The following is an 8,975-nucleotide window of genomic DNA, read 5'->3' on the forward strand; positions in this document are numbered from 1 at the left end:
GCTTTGTAACTGAGCTTGAAGTCTGGAATTGTGATGCCACCAACTTTGCTTTTCTTAGAATTCTCCTCGTACCAGATCAGCAGGGCTCAGCTGCAGACGTACCTGAGACAATCTCCCCCCGCCCCCCCACCAAATTTCCTGTATCACTAAAGTGGCACAGGAAAGCAGCTAGATTTACCTGTTCCCTAAGAAGGGCTTGGAAATTGTGTGTGTGTGTGTGTGTGTGTGTGTGAGAGAGAGAGAGAGAGAGAGAGAGAGAGAAAGTGAGTCACCCTCCAAAGAATGTCATAGAGGAAAGTGGTGTGGACCACATACGAGGTTAGGATGACCCCTCATTGGAAGCTAGCACGAAGGGGTGCTACCTCGGGGCGGGGTGGGATTGCATGCTGTAGGAAATGCTGGCAAAGACAGTTACCAAGGACAAGGATCAGATGTGCTTGCTTGCTCTTTCTTCAAATGCCATGAAACTCTGCCTCACAGAATCTAGGTGATAGCCTGGGGCCAAGGAAGAGAAAATCCTGAATTGCTTGATAATGATAATTGGTAATTAGTAGGAAAACCCTGAAGTAACTGGAAAAATATGGAATGGACTAGATTAAATTATCTGTTTTCTGATGGAATTTAGGCTCAAGACAGGGCTCCTCTGTAGTAGGCAGAAGTCCATATAGACCTCCTACTCCCACCGTGTACATGTCCTTGTATAGTGCCCTCCCTCATTGCTTAGAAGGAACAGAACATAGCAAAGGTGAAGGGATTTTGCAGATATAATTAAAGTCCCCAATCAGTTGACTGTGAGTTAATCAGAAGGGAGATGACCTGGGGTGGGTCTGACTTAATCAGATGAGCCTTTCAAAAGAGGCTAAAGTTAGAGCAACCGCCAGGCTGGCCTTGAAGAAGTAAATCCCCCCAGGTTGTGAGAGCAGCAGTGGGAGGGTCATCTGGGAAGGAACTGGGAGGAGTCTCTAGGACCTGAGAGTGGCCCCGACCTGATGGCCAGCTGGCAAAGGGGACCTCCACCCTCCATCCACAAGGAACTGAATTCTGCTGACAGCATGAGCCTGGAAGAGAATCCAGAGCACATCCATTTCACTATGTTCAAAATGCTTTTAAGTTGTATTAGGACCACAAACGAAGTGGTTTAGAGCAACAAAAATACATTGTCTTACAGTTCTAGAGGTGAGAAGTCTGCCATGAAGGTGTTGGCTGAGCCATGCTTCCTCTGAGACTGCCAGGGGAAGGATCCTTTCTTGCCCTCTCCAGCTTCTGGAGGTTTACTGCCAGGTTTCACCATTCCTTGGCTTGGAGATGCATCACTCCAGTCCTCTGCATTCACGTGAACATTTGCCTTTGTTGTGTGCTTGTGTTTGTGTCCAAAGTTCCTCCTTTTAGTAAGGATTGTAGTCAGATTATGTCCTACCTTGATGACCTCATTTTAGCTTGATTACCTCATCAAGATCCTATTTCCAAATAGGGTCAGATGCTGAGGGTTGGGGGGTTAGGACTCCAACAAATCTTTTTTTGTGTAGGAGGTGGGAGTAGGGGTACACAATTCAATCCATAGCATAAGTCAAAGAGAACAAAAAGTGTATAATACAAAGCAAAGGGCCCATGCCATACTCCTCAGCATCTCTTTTCTCATTTTGAGTATTTCTAGTTTTCGTTCTGGTAGTTTGCCTCTGTCTGGGTAAAACTGTGCTTATCGTATCAACTTTTTATGTTAACTTCAGACATTCTCAGCTGACTTCCTATTGTGACAGAGATTATACTTCACAGCTTCCTCTTATATTTTAAAATTTTGACTGCAGTAATCGATCTAACATATACAAAAGCACATAAAATAGTATACTAAAAGCCAGTGCTCATCACTGAAATTTATCAGTTATTGACTCATGATCAATTTCATCTCTCCCTATAATTCTCCCTTCTCTTAATTTATAGATAGATCACTATTTCCAGGTTTTCTCTTGGCTCCTTTGTATCTTTAAATAATCTCCCTATATACTTTGATTTTTCATCCCATCAACTGGGGGGATAACTATTGGTTTTCTGCTTTGCAATGATGATATTAATGTGCGAGCTCTTCCCTACACTTCTCCCCTTCCTCCTCTCAACTGTCTGATGATTGTTGCAGGTCAGGTTTCCAGGGGTGCTGGTTCTAAGATGGAGAAGAATATGCAGGGGTTTCGTAAGGAGTTGTCTCAGGATCAATACTTGTTGAAGGAAGGGAAGAGTTTGGACGGGTGGAGAAGGTGGGCTGTGATGCGGTCTCAGAACATGCTCTGGCCCATCCCCTGGGGCAGGATGTGGGCTTCCTGAGGACCAGTGTGACTTAGTCGAGGTGGCTGTTTTTCCAGCGCAATTCCTGAGGAGGGCTGACAGCAGCTGACAGCACTCAAGCCAGCCAGGGAAATAAGAATTTCGGTCGTAAGGGAGTTCTGAGCCATGCATCGCGCAGCACCGCCACAGATGTGTTTGTACTTTTCCATTGTTCATTGCTCTTTAACTGTAATTAAGTCTTCTGGGCTTTGTGGCAGATTGATTCTCAAAGTTGAAAGGCAAACAGCTGTGCAGTATTGTGACTGTGGTCATATTATTCATTACAGTTCAGCGTAGGGTTAGGATACTATTCCCATTTCTCTTTTTAACTGAAGGACAGTTGACATACAAAGTTATCTTAGTTTCAGGTGTATAACGTAAGGATTGGACATTTCTACACATCACTCAGTGCTCACCATGAGAAGTGTAGTCCTCATCTGTCACCATGCAAGGTTATTACAATATCATTAGCTATATTCCCTATGCTGTACTTTTCATCTCCATGACTTCTTTATTTTATAACCAGAAGTCTGTACCTCTTCATCCCCTTCACCTATGTCGCTCATCCCCCCATCCCTCTAGTGACCACCAGTTTGTTCTCTGTATTTATGAGTCTGCCTCTGTTTTTATTTTGTTTTTGTTCATTGGTTTTGTTTCTGATTTCATTTCTATAGTTAGTCATGACCCCCTTGCTGCTCAAATGACAAGTATTCAAATAGAGTCCCTTTTTTGTACCTTTTACTTTTTGTCCCAAATCTTACCACATTCTCCTTTGTGTTATATTAAACTGTGACTTTCTTTTATGGTTTTGGTTTTTCCTGGAATTGCTGACTGAATTTTTATGTGTAGGTGGGAGAAAGAACAAAAGCCTTCTTCTAGCTATAACCCTAAACCTTTTAGCTTCTTTATCTATGCATGTCCTGAAATCCCTCCAATTCTTCTTCTTGAATGTGGCTGACTTCTCTTTCAATCTGGACTGGTTGCTTAATATTTGGACAGAGACTTTTATTTATTTTTTTTTTAAAGATTTTATTTATTTATTTGACAGAGAGAAATTACAAGTAAGCAGAGAGGCAGGCAGAGAGAGGAGGAAGCAGGCTCCCTGCTGAGCAGAAAGCCCGATGTGGGGCTCGAACCCATGACCTGGGATCATGACCTGAGCCGAAGGCAGCGGCTTAACCCACTGAGCCACCCAGGCGCCCCTGGACAGAGACTTTTAGAGACTTCTTGTGTTTTGCTTTAGGCACTCTGTGCTTTTATTTTTATTATTTTTATTTTATTTTTTTAGATTTTATTTATTTATTTGACAGACAGAGATCACAAGTAGGCAGAGAGGCAGGCAGAGAGAGAGAGAGGAGGAAGCAGGCTCCCCGCTAAGCAGAGAGCCCGATGTGGGGCTCGATCCCAGGACCCTGGGATCATGACCTGAGCCGAAGGCAGAGGCTTTAACCCACTGAGCCACCCAGGTGCCCCTGAGTTTGAGAAGTTCTTTACAGATTTTGGATACTGAGCCTGCTAGGTGCCTGAATAAAAGGTATTTTTATTTGTCTTTTTAAAATTGTTCTTTTCTTTCCCTTAATCATCTCTTTCCTCTAGGGCCAGCTTTGCTATTTCTGTTTCTTGGTATTTCTCTGTCATCTTGTACATCATCCTCAAATATTTAGACTTCTTTTTGTCTGATTATGCTTATGAATGAGACTGGCTGGCAGCTCTGTGGCCACGGAACTCACTGACTTGCAGGCTTTGTTGTAAGATGAAGCGGCAGTAAGCCGACAGTTTTGTGGGGTGCCGCTTCCTGACAGCACATGGGAGAAGAATAAGGCACAAAGGAGTCAGCTGCAAGAGAAAGGGAGCAGGGGTCAACAGTAGAAAAGATTGTCACCCCAAACAACCCGTCAGTCTCATATTTATTGGAAAGTAGTTAACAACCAACAAAAAAGCCAAAGTAGGTTACACATGAGTTACACTACATGAGTCTTGTAGATAAGTAAGAAGAAAGGCAAAATATGTCTGGTGACATAGTCCATGACCTATAGTGAGCAAGCCCAAACAAAAAGGATTGTCTGACTGACTGCAGGTGCTCCCCGGGGAAGGGGAGATATCAGAAAAATGAAGCAGGTGGCGTTCAGCCCTGAGCGGGACAGGCATTCCCAACTGTTCGGCTTCAAGGATGTGTATCTTCCTCTCCCCAAAAGGCCTGTTGCTAGTACATGTTTTTCTTAAGGCTATCTTTAAGTATGCTTGGTGACTAGTATAATTTGTCATGGGTTATATTTTAAGTAATGAATTGTTCTGAGGGACGGTTACAGTGGGGACCCACCAAAATGTCATAATCTGGAGGGGAGTGGTTTCTGGTGTTTTCAATACCCACTCAAGATTTCCTAGTCCTCCCCAGACACCTTATTACATTTATTTGGAGAACTCTTCTTTTTCCATTCTTGGGTTAAACACTGGCTTTTGGGTCTTCTTGGGGGAGACTAACATCCACATAGAAACCTCCAATTAGGGGCACCTGGCTGGCTCAGTCAGTTAAGCATCTGCCTTCTGCTCAGGTCATGATCCCAGGGTCCTGGGATCTAGCCCTGTGTCAGGCTCCCTGCTCAGTGGGGAGCTGCTTCTCCCTCTCCCTGTGTCCCCCAGCTCTCTCTCACTCTCTCTATTTCAAATAAAATCTTAAAAAGAAGAAACCTTCAATGAATCTCTCTGGTTTAAATCCCATTTCTTACTTTTGGCCTCTGATACCTGCTCTCTGTGAGTTGAGGAACTGGCTAGGGTGAGTCTGCTCCCTCCTTAGCTGAATTCTCTTTGCAGGTGTTCTAAGCTGTGGCTTCATTTGTCTCCACTGTGGAAGCTTCAAGAAATTTGGTGGAATTCTTAAGCCATGGCTAGGCTCCCTCCCATCTTTTCCCTTCTTTAAATTGAGATAAAATTCATTTAAGACAAAATTACCCATTTTAAAGTGAATAATTCAGTGGCATTTAGTGCAGTTACAATGTTGTATAATCAGGGCTTCTATCTAGTTCCAGAACATTTCCATCAGCCCCAAAGGAGACCCCATACATGTTCAGCAGTTGTTTTCCATCCCCTTTTCCAACACCTGGCAAACATTAACTCGTGTTCTCTCTAGAGATTTACTGACTCCGAATAGTGTATGTAAATGGAATTATACAATATGTGACCTTTTGTGTCTGGCTTCTTCCCATTAGCTTGATGCCTTCCTGAGTCCTCCATCCTGCAGCATGCCCCAGGGCTCCAGGGCTTCTTCATGGCCACATCATATTCCACCGTGTGGCTAGACCACTGTCCATTTATCGGGGGATGGACATTTTGGCTGGTTCTAGCTTTGGCTGGTGCGAATAGTGCCCTTACAAACATGCATGTACCCGGAAGTGTTGAAATACCAATTTTCCAACTTTTTGGGTATGTATCTAAGAGCAGAACTGCTGAGTCGTATGAGAATTCTATGTTTAACTTCTCGTGGCACCGCCAAACTGTTGCCGCCACAGCTGAGTCATTTTTCATTCCCACCAGCAATGTGTAAGGGTGCGGGTTTTTCTCTACACCCTCACCAGCCCTTGTTATTATGACAGTTTTTGATAACAGTCATCCTAGTTGGTGTGAAATGCTACTTCTTTGTGCTTTTGATTTACATTTCCTTAAGAACTGATGAACATCTTTTCCCATTCTTTCTTGCTGTTGGGTTATGCTGTTTTGGTGCCTTGTGATGATTTCAAAGGGAGGAAGGGGTGAGGTGAGCAGAGGGAGGTGCCAAGTAAACCCCCTTCTGGTGAAGGCCTTCTTGCCCCAGTTGCTGAAAGGGCACCTCCTTCAGGGCTGTCCCCTCCCTTCAGGGCTTCCCACAGCCGCAGAGAGCCCCCTTGACCAAGCTTGGATGCCTCCCAGGATAGCTGCGTTCAGTGACTTGTGAAGGGGGCGTATAAACATCTGGCCATATTGGCCTAACTTGAGACAACCTTGAAGGGCTGCTGTTGTTCTAGACTGGCCCATGGGGTTAGCCAGGGCCCGTATCACAGCTCTACTGCCGCTTCTTCCCACTCTTGCTCCCTTCTCATCCTTTTAACACGTATTTCTCCCAAAGGCCCTAGCCTACAGACATCCTACCCAGTTGACTTTGTCTTAGAGTCAGCTTTCTGAGGAATGCAACCCACATAAGACAATAAACGCCTGTGTCTAGTTCACTAACTTGAACTGGAGGTGGGACCAATAATTATTATTATTTTTTTTTTACTATTCCAGAAACATATTTAATACTCGCTTATACATATTCTATGTAGAAAGACTGGGGCTGTTTTCTTTGGATGCCCCTATTAAGTCTGATGTGGGCACTGAGCTACAAAAGTGGTGCCAACCTGGAGACGTGGGAGGCCTGATTTTATGATGCTCTAAGCTAAAAATTTTCATTTTGGGGGAAGCCAGCCTACTCCCTTAAGAACTTCTCAGTGAGGTGAAGCTACTGTGTGAATGGCTTTGATATTTAGGAAGATGCTTCACATTTTGGTCTGTTGGGATATGTAAGTACTTGAGGAAAAAATTTGCTTTTTTTTTTTTCCTCAAATGGGACTTTGTAGCCAAGAGAGTAAGTCTTCAGCTTTTGCTTTCATGTCTTCTGCATCATATCTCCCTCTACTTTGGCATTTCCTCCTCCCAGCCTCTCCAGTTGACCCACAAGTTCAAACTCAGCTGTGTCTGTGGTCTCCTGGGCTTTGTTACATGGAAGATATTCCCCTTTCCCTCGGTCTTTTCTTTGATTATGACCATAGCTATATTGAGTACAGAGAGGCCATCCTTTCTGCTCAGAATTGTGTAGCCATCACATACCCTGGCTTCATTCCCTTCCGGAGTTCAGAGTCCTCTGTCAAGCTCATGTGGTTGTTGGCCAAGTCTATTTCTTGGTGGTTCTAGGACCAAGTTCTCAGCTTCATACTGGCTGTGGGCTGGAGGCCACCCTCAAGTCATAAAGGCCTTCCAAATTTCCCTGCCACGTGGCCCTCTTGAGGGGCAGTTACAATATGGCTTTTCCAAGATCAGCAGGAGTAGTCTCTTGTGTGTGCTAGCAAGATGCACTCTACGTACACCAAAAGGTAGTCACAGATGTGACTGGCTCACACGGGCTCACCTTCATCATATTCTGTTGGCTAGAAGCTCAGGTTCTACCCATACCCAAAGGGAGGGGATTATACAAGGGCGTGACTCCTGGGGGGGTCACCTTCTGGTGTGTCCACCACAGCTGTTCCCCCTTATTCAAGTCTAAACTCTCCCGGAAAGATCCAGATGAGCCTCCATCTCAAATGCATCACACACCCCCATATCTGGTTCCTTATATCTGCAACTAGAGGCCCAGCTGTTCAACAGAACAGGCTTTCCAGCTGCGCCTTCCTGATGCACTCCAGCACCTCGGCAGTATGTCAGAGGTTGGTGTTGGGGCACGTGAACCCCCAGCTTCTTCCTCTGGAGAAACTGTTCTTTCTGACAAGTCAGAAGTCCGTCTGGGACAGTGAGTTGGTTGCGCTGCTGTCCTCCTCCCCACAGACTGTGTCTTCCTTGGGGTGGAGCGTGGGGAGGAGACAAGGACCAGTCTGCCTCCTTATTCCTCATATATCCCTGCCCCACACCCCCAGGGCCTGGATGCGGTTGGCTCCGGAAATGCTTCCCAACTTGAAAGGAGTCCACGAAAGAATAGACATTTTTGGAGGCAGGAACTGTGTGTGACTTGCTTCATTCCCTTCTTTGGTTAACCCTGGGGTTTATTGAATAATTTTTTATCAGTGGCTTTTTGATAAAGTTAAGTATGCTATAACGAGGTCCTCAGTTCACAAGCTTGAGCACAGGAGACATCTGTTGCTATGAGAAAGTATTACAGATGCCAAGGAAAGAGGAAGTAAGAGAAATTTTCTAAATAGCCACTGGAGTCTTTGGGGACACCAGGCTCAGAGTGTCCAGAAATATGAAGGCCATACTTTTAGAGGGAAAGGGTAAGACCCTGAGCGGCCACCAATACAAGGGAAGTGTCAGGATGAAGACAGATAGCTGAGGGGCCCGTTGAGGCCTGATAGCTTGGGTCCTTGGCTGGAGCTGGCCCACCCTGAGGGACTCGGCATGCTCCGGTCTGAGGAGTGTAGGCAGATGCCGCAGCACGGCTCCCCAGGCTCCCGTGTGAACAGCCACGCAGGCTGGTGCGCCGGAGGAAACAGCAATGCAGTGGGGCAGCATCTGGGAGCAGGGTGCATGCGGTGACCAGGCTCTGGCTCCCTCCTGAGGAAGCAGGCCTCTCATGGAGACCCACCCTGCTCCTCCACTTCCTGGGCGTGTTCTCTGTTAAGTGATGGAGCCTCTTTGTGTTTTAATTTCTGGCTCTACAGGAGTTGCTGTGAGGAGAAAGTTAGCATGTCACCCAGAGGGTGAGTCAGAGGCTCTGGGTGAGAGGGACTGTGATGTCCTTCCCGACCTGCAATCCCAGGCATACAGTGAATGATTCTTGCCTTGGAAAGCCTTACTGATGCTTTCCCGATCTCCAGTTCTCTGCCACCAGACCAGTCTCTGTACTGTCCCTAACAACGTCACACAGGCTGCTCGCTCTGCGGGAGCACCCTCTTGCAGACATCCCTGTGGCTTGCTCCCTCACCTCCTTCAAGTTTTTG

The sequence above is a fragment of the Lutra lutra genome, chromosome X, assembly GCF_902655055.1.
Source record: "Lutra lutra chromosome X, mLutLut1.2, whole genome shotgun sequence".
NCBI lineage: Eukaryota > Metazoa > Chordata > Mammalia > Carnivora > Mustelidae > Lutra > Lutra lutra.